This window comes from Stenella coeruleoalba (assembly GCF_951394435.1).
Source record: "Stenella coeruleoalba genome assembly, chromosome: 2".
Classification (NCBI taxonomy): Eukaryota; Metazoa; Chordata; class Mammalia; order Artiodactyla; family Delphinidae; genus Stenella; species Stenella coeruleoalba.
Genome location: NC_137147.1, coordinates 169,151,181 through 169,164,812, shown reverse-complemented (window position 1 = coordinate 169,164,812; position 13,632 = coordinate 169,151,181). Strand labels below are relative to the sequence as shown.

Genomic DNA, 13,632 nt, shown 5'->3' with positions numbered 1-13,632 from the left:
GCATGTGCATGTTCATAGCAGCACCATTCACAATAGCCAAAAGGTGGAAACAGCCCAAATGTCCATCAATTAATGGATAAACAAATGTGGTCTAAATGTACAATGGAATATTACTCAGCCATAAAAAGGACTGACACATGTCACAATGTGGATGAATACTGAAACATTATAAGTAAATGAGCCAGAAACTAAAGGTCACATATTGTATGATTCCATTTATATAAAATATCCAAAGTAAGCAAATCCATAGGGACATAACGTATGTTATGTATATTTTACCACAATAGAAACCATGAGTAAGGGCAGGTTTGTGACACTCCTGGGAGCTGGGTGGGAAGCGGAAGCTGGAGGGGAGCAGCATGGTGGCCCAGGCTGGTAGGAAGCAGACAGCAGACTTCCCTCACCCTCACCTCCCTCTGGAGGGCTGTTTGGAAATTCAGTAACCCACGGCTAACATTTATTAAATATTATTGGCCTTAATATATGTCCTTAACTTACAGCCTCACTTCAAATGATGGTAACTTTATCTGATTTACCATCGTGTGGTGCCAGATCTTTCCCGAAAGATTTGAATAATCTCTTACTCAGGTAGTGTTACGGACCTATAATGTCTGTGGAACTGGAACACTTAGCTGCACCGAGCAGTGAGAAGAAAGCCTCCAAAGCCCTTGTCCAGCTGTTGCTCCTCCCATTCTCTTCTCCCCAGCCTAGTTTTTGGTGTAAGGCTGTACCAACGGCTCTTAGTATTACTGTCTTTTGAACGGAAGCTTGACTCTTCCCTCCCTTAGCAAAGCGAGTCTAGTCTGCTTGGTTACGTGCAAGAACTGTTGAGTGCCAAATTCCAGCCACTGTCAAAATGGCCGGAATCTTTATTTCCACCATTCACTCAGCTAGTCAGTCAGCCATTCATTCCACATAATTATTATAAGCCTGCTATGTGTCAGGCACAGTGGTAGGTATGCTCAGGTAATCAAGGAGTTTTCCATACCTTTTCATTTGCTGGTACATTTATTATGTCTAATTTTTATTCTCAAGTATGGAAACACATGAAGGAAGGACAGAGTACTTGATGTATTATTATTGTTCAAACTAAAAATACTATTGACTGGTATTGTCTATATGTAAGTGGAAAGCATATCAGAAGCCATAAATTTTTAAGACTGAATAAGGAATGAAGAAAATATGACAGTTGAATAGCTTTCTCTTGAGAGTAAGGAAAATACACATCAGTGAGAGAAAAATCACAACTGTTAAGAAAAAATGGGAAAAGAATCTAAAAAGAATATATATGTACATACGTGCATATATATGTATGTGTATATATATAACTGAATCACTGTGCTCTGTACCTGAAACTAACACAACATTGTAGATCAATGATACTTCAATAAAAAATTCTAATTAAAACTACCCCATCTAAAAGTGCACTTAAATATATGGTGGCACACGTATGGGTATGAAGGTATCATTTATGACTTGATCCTGGTGTGAGATTGGTTTTTATACTTTTCACATCCATTTCCCTTATCCTGGGAACCACCTTACAGACATATACCACTGGTCATAAGGAAATCTGGATAAAACACGAAAATTTAAAGGCTTCACAAAGAAGCAGCTCTTCAGTGCACACTTCATCTAAGTTCTTATTTTCACTTAAAAAGCTCTAATAGGTTTGTTTGTGGTTTTCTAGATGTCAGTTCAAGTCTCCTTGAATTTGCAGAGATGAGTAAAGACCTAAATAACACATATTTTTAAAACTTACTATGATTTTATAAACTATTCCTATTTTTCCTAGCTGTATTCTTGTCTGTATCCCTCTTCCGCAAATTACGTAGGCCTTCCCTTGTTAGTGGTTAATACTCGAGACTATCCTATGGTATTCTTTCAGTCAATTTAACAAGTGTTTTCTGAGTACTTAGTATGTGTCTAGTGTCAACCAAAAAATAATGCAGGAGGCTGCAAATAAGAAAAGTGTTTATTTGGGGTCTTAAGGATCACAAATCAAGAGACACAGATTCTGGTAACTCTGAAAGAATGTTCCGAGGAAAAGAGTCAGGGGCTTATTAAAACAAAAAGCCAGAGGGTGTTGAAAGTTGCCTGGTGAGAATTATGATTGACTCTGACCTGAGTCAGACAGTATTTGTCCTTAAGAGATCACAAGTTTGTTTTTATTTATTTTTTTATATTATTTTATTTTTTTGGCTGCGTTGTTGGGTCTTCATTGCTGCGCCCGGGCTTTCTCTAGTTGCGGCAAGCAGGGGCTACTCTTACTTGCAGTGCATGGGCTTGTCATTGCGGTGGCTTCTCTTGTTGCAGAGCATGGGCTCTAGGAGTGTGAGCTTCAGTAGTTGTGGCACGAGGGCTCAGTAGTTGTGGTGCATGGGCTTAGTTGCTCTGCAGCATGTGGGATCTTCCTGGACCAGGGATCGAACCCGGGTCCCCTGCATTGACAGGGAGATTCTTAACCACTGCACCACCACGGAAGTCCCGGGATCACAAGTTGTTTTAGGGTAGGGGTCTGATAAGTAGATAGACTGTCACAAGTTATTTTAGGGTAAGGGTCCTATAAGTATCTTGAGTTTCTGGCAGGTGTTCCGGATGACTTCATCAGGTCCAAAGGTCAGATTCCATCCAGGCTGAGACTTGCATAAGTCATACTTCCTTAATGGCCTCCCAGCTCCATTTAAGAGAGCTATCTGAGCCATACTGACTCTATGTTTATTTTCCTTTCACACTAGGACTTTGCTATCAGATGACATAAAACTGGAAAGGAAATTATGACATTTATACTAATTAAAAGAATTTGCAAGTATTGTCCTGACTGTGATGCTGTCTAAAATTATGATCCTACCTTAATTTTGTAGAAATATTTAAAAGGTATCCCACTTTCAGCAGTTTGGCTAAATATGTTTTTATGATATTGCATGATACAATATATATGCTCACTGTCAGCGATAACTTAACACTTTTATTTGTAATTTTAAAAACTCAGAATGGATTACTGGGCTAAAATTGGGAAACCTGAGATCTTATCCCAACTCCATCGCTGATTGCCCAGTGAACCTGAAGAAGCCTTTTCGGCTTCTGTAGGCTTCAGTTTCTTCTATCTTAAAAAGAGGGTGTTGGGCTAGGTTGTCTCTGTGACCCCTTGTAATTCTAAAATATTATTAAATATTACAGCATATAGATAAACCATTGAAATGAGGCTGTTTTAAGGGAATGTAACTACTAAAAGTGTTACCCTTTAAGAAAGCTAGTTAGATTCCAGTGTATATACATGATTCCAGTTACTAAACTAAGAATCAGGTGTCATTCTGTTGAATAATATGACCTTTGACAAATACTGGATGCATTATAGTTGAACAACATGGAAAGAGTACTACAAATTTCCAGCTTCCCCCGTACTATTTACCAATACATCCTTTTATCATACGTCCTGATTTTTTAAAAATCCCTTCGGTTTCTTTTGTTTCAGTTATTTTTTCTCAAATAGGATAATGCAGAAAAATTTCTGCCTGTAGACAGAACAGTTGGTCCTTGAGGTCACATTTAATGTTAATAGCTATAAATCTATAAATTAAAATGTCCCTTAAGACATGAAAATGTCTCTGGTGGAATTCTAACTTTACTAAGCAAGAGATCTACATTTTGAGTATCACCAATCCTAGAGAAATACGTAATTATTGTCATTTTCCACTCATGTATGCGTTATCCACTTCTAGTAATACATATAGAATTTATTGTCCTACCTCCAAAGGGGCCTGGTATGCTTCGCCTCTATTTTTCCTTTGGGTTTTTCAACTTTTTCCCAAAATACTCACTCAGTAATTATGCACTGACTTAATAATGTGCTCCAGGCATTGAGAATATATGCAGGAAAGGCATAGTCCCTAAGCCTTAGGAGATTATAATCCATACAAAGAAACAGTTATATAAAGAGGCCATCACAATATAATGCAATAATTTTTATAAAAGTGTATATAGTTATGGAGGAAGCATAGCAGAGGGAGTACTTCAGTGTCTTGGGAGTTAGAAAGGCTTCACAGAGGAAACTTATTCTTAATGTAGGAGTAGTTATTAGATAGAAAATGCAGAATAGTGTATTCTAAGCATAGGGAAAATATTCAAAAAGGCACAGTGATATGAAACATCCTCCATGTTCAGCCAGTAGTTTCAGATGTCTGAAGCATTAGGATAGGAGGCAGAGATTAAGATGAAATAAAAGTGGAGAGGTAGGCAGGGGTCAGATACCCAGTCTTTAAATGCCTTGCATAGGAACTTGGATTTCTTCCTAAAGGAAATGAGAAAAATTGGTGGATTTTTAACAGTGGATCAAATCTGGGATGTCAAGGAGCTTACTGCCTATGTTGTCTTCCAGGAGTTTTATGGTTTCAGGTCTTACATTCAAGTCTTTAATCTGTTTTGGGTTAAGTTTTATGTATGGTGTAAGATAGTGGTCCAGTTTCATTCTTTTGCGTATGCCTGTCCAGTTTTCTCAGCACCATTTATTGAAGAGACTGTCCTTTCCCCATTGTATATTCTTGGCTCCTTTGTCATAAATCAATTGACCGTATATGAATGAGTTTATTTCTGTGATCTCTATTCTCTTCCATTGATCATATAATCTGACTTTATGCCAGTATCATACTGTTTGGTGGTGGTGGGGTGGCCATTTATTTTTTATTTTTCATACAGTTTTTCATTCGTTTTTTTCATTTACGGTTACTACACAATATTGGCTGGGTTCCTTACGTTGTGCAGTACATCCTCGAGCCTGTCTTGCCCCCAGGAGTGTGTGCCTCCCTCTCCCCCGCCCTTTTATTGCCGCCCGCCCACTCCCCCACTGGTAACCACTAGTTTATTCTCCATATCTGCGAGTCTGCTTCTTTTTTGTTTTATTCACTAGTTTGGTGTGTCTTTTAGATTCCACATATAAGTGATATCATATAGTATTTGTCTTTGACTTAGTTCATTTAGCATAATATCCTTCAAATCCATCCATGTTGCTGCAAATGGCAAAATTTCATTCTTTTTTTATAGCTGAGTAGTATTTGATGGGATAGATATACCACATCTTTATTCATCTGTTGACGGGCACTTAGTTTGTTTCCATATCTTGGCAATTGTAAATAATGCTGCTCTGAACATTGAGGTGCATGTAGCTTTCGAATTAGTGTTTTTGTCTTTTTCAGATGTGTACCCAGGAGTGGAATTGCTGGGTCATATGGTAGTTCTATTTTTAATTTTTTGAAAACCCCCCATACTGCTTTCCACAGTGGCTGCATCAGTTTACATTCCCACCAGCACTGTATGTGGGTTCCCTTTTCTCCACACACTCACCAACATTTGTTATTTGTGTTCTTTTTCATGATAGCCATTCTGACAGGTGTTAGGTGATATCTCATTGTGGTTTTCATTTGCATTTCCCTGATGATTAGTTATGTTGATCATCTTTTCATATGCCTCTTGGCCTGCATATGAAAAATCTGCATTTCCTCTGGAAAAATGTCTGTTCAGTTCTTCTGCCCCATTTTTTAATCGGGTTGTTTGTTTTTGGTTTTGTTTTTGCGGTACACGGGCCTCTCACTGCTGTGGCCTCTCCCGTTGCGGAGCACAGGCTCCGGACGTGCAGGCTCAGCGGCCATGGCTCACGAGCTCAGCCGCTCCGCAGCATGTGGGATCCTCCCGGACCGGGGCACGAACCCATGTCCCCTGCATCGGCAGGCAGACTCTTAACCACTGTGCCACCAGGGAAGCCCTTGGGTTGTTTTCTTGATGTTGAGTTTTATGAGCTATTTATATGTATTGGATATTAATCTCTTATCAGTAATATCATTTGCAAATATTTTCTCCCATTCAGTAGGTTGTCTCATACTATACTGTTTTGATTACTGTAGGTGTGTAATATAATTTGAAATCAGGGAGCAGTTTTGTACTTTGCTCCAGTTTTGTACTTCTTTCTCAAGATTGCTTTGGCTATTGGGGGTCCTTTGTGGTTCCACTCTAATTTTAGGATTGTTTTTCTATTTCTGTGAAAAATACCATTGAACTGTATTGAATCTGTAGATTGCTTTGGGTAGTATGGACATTTTAACATATTCTTCCAATCCATGAGCACAGACTGTCTCTCCATTTTTTTGTGTCTTCTTCAGTTTCTTTCATTAATGTCTTACGGTTTTCAGTATACAGATCTTTCACCTCCTTGGTTAAATTTATTCCTAGGTATTTTATTTTTTTGTAAATGGGATTGTTTTCTTAATTTCTTTTTGTGAGAGTTCATTACTAGTGCATAAAAACACAACAGGGCTTCCCTGGTGGCACAGTGGTTGAGAGTCTGCCTGCCGATGCAGGGGACACGGGTTCGTGCCCCTGTCCGGGAAGATCCCACATGCCGCAGAGCGGCTGGGCCCGTGAGCCATGGCCGCTGAGCCTGCTCGTCCGGAGTCTGTGCTCCGCAACGAGAGAGGCCGCAACAGTGAGAGGCCCGCGTACTGCAAAAAAAAAAAAAAAAAAACCACACAACAGATTGTTTTGATTGATTTTGTTTCCTGAAACTTTACTGAATTTACTAGTGCTAACAGTCTTTTGGTGGAGGCTTTAGGGTTTTCTATATATTATATAATATATCATCTGCAAAAAGTGACAGTTTTACATGTTTGCATGCATTTTCCAGTTTGCATGCATTTTATTTCTTGTCTACTTGCTTTGGCTAGGACTTTCCATACTATGTTGAATAAAAGTGGTAAGACTTGGCATCCCTGTCTTGTTCTTGATCTTAAAGAAAAAACTTTCAGCTTTCCACCATTGAGTATAATGTTAGCTATGGGCTTGTCATATATGACCTTTATTATGTTGAAGTACATTCCCTCTGTACTCACTTTCTTGCGAGTTTTTATCATAAATGGATATTTATGGATTCTGTCAAATTCCTTTTCTGCATCTACTGAGATGATTATATGATTTTTATCCTTCATTTTGTTAATGTTGTTAACAAACCAATGTTGTTAATGTTGGTGTATCACATTGATTTCCACATGTTGAACCATTGTTGCATCCCTGGAATAAATTCCACGTGACCGTGGTGTATGATACTTTTACTGTATTAATGAATTTGGTTTGCTAATATTTTCTTGAGGATTTTAAAATGCATCTGTGTTCACCTGGGATTTTGGCCTGTAATTTTCTCTCCTTATGGCTTCCTTGTCTGGTTTTGGTATCAGGGTAATGCTGGCCTTGTAAAATGAGTTTGAAAGTGTTCTCTGTTTTTTGGAAGAGTTAGAGAAGGATTGGTATTACAGTTGACCCTTGAACAACATGGGGATTAGGGGCACCAACCCTTCACACAGTGAAAAATTTGCATGTAACTTTATAGTCAGGCCTCCGTATCCCCAGTTCCACATCTGTGGATTCAACCAACTGTGTTTCGTGTAGTACTATAGTACATATTTATTGAAAAAAATCTGCATGTAAGTGGACCCATGCAGTTCAAACCCATGTTGTACAAGGGTCCACTATAATTCTTTATAGTTTTGGAGGACATGCATTAGCCCATCAATACACTGACTACAAGAGACTGACTTCAGATATAAGGACACACATAAACTGAAAGTGAAGGGATGGGAAAAGATACTCTATACAAATGGAAACCAAAAGAAAGCTGGGGTAACTATACTTATATCAGACAAAGTAAACTTTAAAACAAAGATTATCATAAGAGACAGAGAAGGAGTATTACATAACGATAAAGGGGTCAATCCAACAAGAGGATATAATTTTAATTATGTCAGTGGTAAATCAATACTTTTTTTCCCTAAAGATTTAATTTTATTTTATTTTTGGCTGCGTTGGGTCTTCGTTGCTGCTCACGGGCTTTCTCTAGTTGCGGGGAGTGGGGGCTACTCTTTGTTGTGGTGCGCAGGCTTCTCTTTGTGGTGGCTTCTCTTGTTGCGGAGCGCGGGCTCTGTAGTTGTAGCTCGCGGGCTGTAGAGCGCACGCTCAGTAGTTGTGGCGCACGGGCTTAGTTGCTCCGTGGCATGTGGGATCCTCCCAGACCAGAGATTGAACCCATGTCCCCTGCATTGGTAGGCAGATTCTTAACCGCTGTGCCACCAGGGAAGTCCCCAATACATTTTTTAAGCTTGAATTTCAAAGCGTGACTGACAAGCTGGTGGGCTAATGCATGTCCTCCAAAACTAAAAAAAACTAATTTGTACTGCTTTTTCATGAGGTCTTAAATCAAAGCCAGTGTCATGTTCTAAAGTTTTTCTGTTAACATTATGTTAATCTTAAATATGATATAACTTTATCCTAGGTAGTCTAACAGTATATATATCTAACTTTGGTTTTCTACGCTTTACTATTCATTTTTCTCAAAAAAAAGTTTTAGGCAGTAAATAGTAATGTAATTCTTTATAAAGCTTTTCCTACTTTTCAACATTGAAAAAAAAACAATAGAGAACAAGTAATAATGACGGCACAAAGATTTTCTAACATAAATTTACCAATGCTCATTTTCAAAGAGTCTTTCTTTTGAATAATATAGTAAATGCACACTCACACATATCTTTTATATAATCTTAGTAAATAATATAGTAAATGTTGGGTCTTAATCATTTATAATTTTATCCAGAATACTTTTTTTTTTCTTTAAGAACTTTGAATCTTTGGCTTCTTGTATTGACTTTCTAGGTGGCCTTAAGAAAATTATTACATCTTTTTGCCAATTCCCTAACCTTATAGGTGATGATAGTGTTCTTATTTCAGGAAGAGTAAGACAGGATATAAGTTTTGTAGAGCATTAGAAAGGTGTAGCTAAAAAAGACAACAAAGACCCCAGGTCCTGATTTAGGTCCTTTTGCAGACTATATAGCATTATTCCACAAGCAGGGATAAAGATTTAAATAGATGGAATATTTATTTGTAATTTAAAATAATTTTCATTCCCCCCCAAAAAAAAAAAGTTGTGATGTGCTACATCTTTAAAAAAATTAGCAGCACAACACTACAATTTTCTTATCTTATAATGGAAATTATATGGCATCCAATAGATAAATAGATCAATGTAACATTAAAAGAGCCCTGAAGTAGACACATACAGACAGTTGATTTTTTTTAAGAATTTAAAATGTTTATATTTGCCTTTAGTGATTACATTCCTTTTCTTCTTGACTTCTCTGTTTCTCTTCTTTGTCTTTTTTTTTTTTAAATTTTTATTAGAGTGTGGTTGCTTTACACTGTTGTGTTTGCCTGCACTGCACAACATAATGAATCAGCCATACACATACAGATATCCCCTCCCTTTTGGACTTCCCTCCCATTTAGGTCACCACAGTGCATTAGGTAGAGTTCCCTGTGCTATACAGTATGTTCCCATCAGTTGTCTACATAGTATCGATAATGTATAGTGGCAATCCCCGTCTCCCAATCCCTCCCACCACCCCTTTCCCCCTTGGTATCCATACATTTGTTCTCTACAGTCTATCAACTGATTTTTGACAGTGATATCAAGGCAATTCAGAAGGAGAAAGAATGTAGTCTTTTCAACAAATGGTATTGGAGCAGCTGTGAAATAGGAAATGAACCTTGACCCCTACCTTACCCTTGAGATTGATAAAGCCTTTAGAGACAGGGCACTCAAGTCACTAACCATAAAAGAAAACACTGATAAATTGGACTTCATGAAAATTAAAAACTTCTGTCATTCAAGAGGTACCATTAAGAAAATGAAAAGGTACATACTGTCAACAACTGTGAAGAGTCTACAATTTCACACTATTTGCAGACTAACAAGTTAGCCTGCCACAGTTTCATGAATGGTGATAGAAGAATAAGACTCCTGGTCAGAGATAAAGGACAGTTTATTACAGCAACAGCAGTAGTCAGAATATCAGCATTTTTAAGCCAGTTCCCCAAGCCTCTGGTATAGCAGGATGCTTTAGCAAGCTTCCGCCCTGGCCCACAGGAGGAATCTGTGGCAGTGGGGTCACCAGTAACAACCCTCGCCAGAAAGTTGAGGCTGATCTGAGTGTCTTCCACCACCATGGTAGGTAGTGTAATTGGTCAATTCAAATAGTCAGGAACAAATTTCATACCACCTTTTAAAACTAGATGATTCCCATCGTAGGGATACCTTCCTCAATGAGCACATGAACTACAAGTCAGTTATCCCTCATTTCGGAGGGATCTTCTCAGTCATCTGAGGGCTACATAACCTGCTGGTGGTGTTTCCTTAAACACTTGAATGTCTCCTATGACTACTCCCAGGGCGCAAGTCATTGTAATTTCAGGAATAAAGGAAAAAAAGATGGCTTGCTTCTGCACCAAAGTGTAGTCCTAGGGTGCAGGCACATGATGACCCTGTAAAGAGAGTTTATTTACAATTATTAGGGCAGTGGTAGTATATTACATATGAGACTTTTATGAGTCAGGGGGAGGAACAAGTCGACCCTGCTTCCTACACACCTGTCAGCTGGGCCAGTTCACTTTTAATAATGGAGTCTAGTCCTTGTTTTGTTGAGCAACTACCTGAAGTCGTCAGCCCAACCTGTCATGTTGGTCAGTGCCACCAGTCACATTTTTCTTCCCCACAGAATGATTGAGTGTGATGGCCATGGGGATGAGGATAGAGATGACACCCAAAGGTGCTGATGTACGTTTAGCATGGGATATACAGGATCTGGGCCATCTGCTATTTTTAATGGCATTGTCAGAAATATTTAAGGCAATAATAATCAAGTTGTGGTACAGCCAGCTAAATTTAGGGCACTTGGAACAGTTTGAGAGAGTAGCACCAGGGTGTTTTCCTTCATGAGGAAGGTTCCAGGGCCTATTCTGAAAGACAAAATTATTAACACTCCTCCCTTCCCCATATCTCTCAGGATCTAAGCTGTTCCCTTTCCAGATTTTGAGATTGTTGTTCTCCCTCCATTGCCACAAAATTGGGGTATCTCATTCCAGAAGCTGTAGCTTCACCTTTTTTTCCCCCATTCACCCCTGACCTTGTACCAAGATCTTTTCCCCAGAAGGGTCAAGTACGAGAGGAAAAAGTCATTTTTATACATCTTATAGAGTTCCATTAGATCCCCCCACTTTGCACTGTATTGGTGACAAGTCTGTTCACCTAAGTGATCATGACCTAGGACCATGTGACTCTAACAAGAGAATCCAGGTAGCTGAACCAGAATCGAGGTTGAAACGCCTATTCCCCCTTTTGGCTGGACTGCCACCCAGAAGGTATACCAGCCAGACTGGGCTGGGATTGTCATAAGGGAAAGAAGCATCATGCCAGAATCAGGTGGGAATCCCAAATTTTCTAAATACGTCTCTATAACCCGCATCTCCTTTCATCCTAATCATTACTCATTACCCAGGAAGTAGCTAAGAAGATAAGATTCCTTGCTAGAGAAAGTGACATTTAGTGACCAAACTGCTTTATTATAAGGTGTAAAGACCTGGAGGAGGTGAGGGAGATAGAGTCAAACATTTTTGAATCAATTTTTGAGTTTCATCAGATACGGTAACTCTTGAGTGGCTGTTGAGTGGCTTTTGCAATAAAAGGTGTAACTGCGGACAGACCCGTGAATGGTCTGGAAAGCTGAAAAAATGGCAAAGACCACCTTCGAGAGCCATAATGACGTGGCTGATCGGATGGGAATGGCAGCTCAGTAACCTGGAAAAGTGTCGGTGGTGGGGAAGCGCCCCGCCTCCCGCCCCCAGCTCCACTCTCTCTACACAGCGACATCTGTTTTGTTTTTTCATAGCTGCTAACTGAGGTTGGATACCGTCAGGTTTCTCATTAGCCCAACCATCAGTGAACAAGGCCCAGGCATTTAATGGAACCTTTGTGAATTGAGGGCCCCACTGAGCCAGCAGCTTTGCTTCAGATGGTGGAATAGAGTAAAAGTTTCTCCCAAAGGGAAAGCTGCCACTTTTTCATGTAGAGACCAGATGCCAGTGGGCCAAGGCCAGCTGTGTTCTTGAACTTACCGTTTCCATTTAACAAGCAAGGCTTGTTAGGCCCCCTCAACTTATGAGTCATTGAATCTGCATTGACTCACCCCAAAATGGGAATATCAGACTGGAGAGTCACAAGGCTTCCTTAAACCAGGCATTCCTTTTGAAAATAGTTCAACAGCAAGCTAGTAGTTGCTTTTCAAAAAGGGTGCACCTCAGAATTCCCTGGTGGCCCAGTGTTTAGGACTCTGTGCTTCCACTGCAGGGGGCACGGGTTTGATCCCTGGTCAGGGAACTGAAACCCCACATGCTGTGCAATGAGGCCCCCAAAAAAGGGGGTGGTGTGCCTACCTGATAGCTGTGTCAGGGCGGCAGCAAGTCCAAAACCCAAGAGATGCCTCCAGGTCAAGGCTGTTTTCCTTTGTCATAGGCTCCAGGTCACAGGGTCATTAGTCATAGAGACTTACCTCCCAAAAGAGTCATGAAGATGTGGGACTTCAAAAGCAGACAGCATGTCAGCAGCTTGCTGGACAGGTGCAAATGCAGCCTGCTGGTCTGAGTCCCTTCAAAGTACTGTGATAAGTAGTTTAGTCCGTATAAAGTACCAGGTAGGGTGCTGAAATGAGACACAGACTATCTCCAGTACTCAGAGATTTGGATAAGGTGCTTCTAATTCTGAGCTGCACAAACCAAGTGCAACTCCACTGTTTTGGGCGACCCGTGATCACACCACGTGCGATCAGGTGGTGAGGTCCTCATGGCGGATACCATCTATTTCAGCTTTGAGAACTCTCTGACTCAGTACCGTAGCCACAGGGCTTTCTAGCTGAGGTCATGGGGTTGCCACTGGCTGGCTCAGGCTTGCACAGTGGTGACCTTCTTTGCCGAGTCCATCTTGATCCAGAGCAGTTGCTCTCCCATCACTAACATCTCTTAATTCTCACTCAGTTTCTACATAAGGGCTAGGGGAGTTTTCCAGGGTGGTAGGCTGACCACAAAAATTTACCTAAGTTTCTCTGGGTTAATTTCTCATTCTCTAGTTGGTCACTTATATCAGCGTTCTAAATCCAATCTGAGGTAATAAGAACCTGAATACTAAGCAAGGCCTCATTCTTGGTTTCCTACAAGAGTTTATCTGTCTCTGGGAGACCTCCTGAAAGGATAAAAGCAGCCATGACCCACTTCCAAAACCTCTGAGACCTTTTACTGTCATTTCCAAATAGACTTGAGGTGGACAAGACAGACTGTAGGAAAGACAGCCCAGCTGATACCATTTGTCCTTAAGACCATTACACACCCCGCCCCCTCAACTCCCAAGTAAACCAGACATTGTTCTAATGACTGGCCTGATTTATGCCCATGAATTTCTCTCCTTTCATGGTCATTATAGATATGTGTCTCTGTAATTGTCTGAAAGAGAGCAGAACCTTTTGCCTGAAAGGGAACAGTACTGAAATGAATCTCCTGGTTGTTACTGTGGGACACACCTGAGGCTGATTAACAGGATGGTAAGGAAGTGCCCCAGCCCAGAAGAGATTTAGCAGCAGTGAGGACACCTGTTTCCTGGTGTTCAGCCTGCAGCCACCTCGGCAGTTCACCCTCAGTAATAGGCAGCGAAAGGAAGGGCCATTTGCTTCCATAACTGACTGTATGATTTGGTCAGCGTGTTTACTGCAGATT

General features: G+C 40.2%; 1 protein-coding gene across 2 annotated transcripts in view; it reads left to right on the top strand.

Moving 5' to 3' along the window:
- The window catches only part of DNAJC1 (DnaJ heat shock protein family (Hsp40) member C1), a 203,159-nt gene that overhangs the window by 146,428 nt on the left and 43,099 nt on the right, over positions 1-13,632 (top strand). The gene's annotated exons all lie outside the window — the stretch shown is intronic.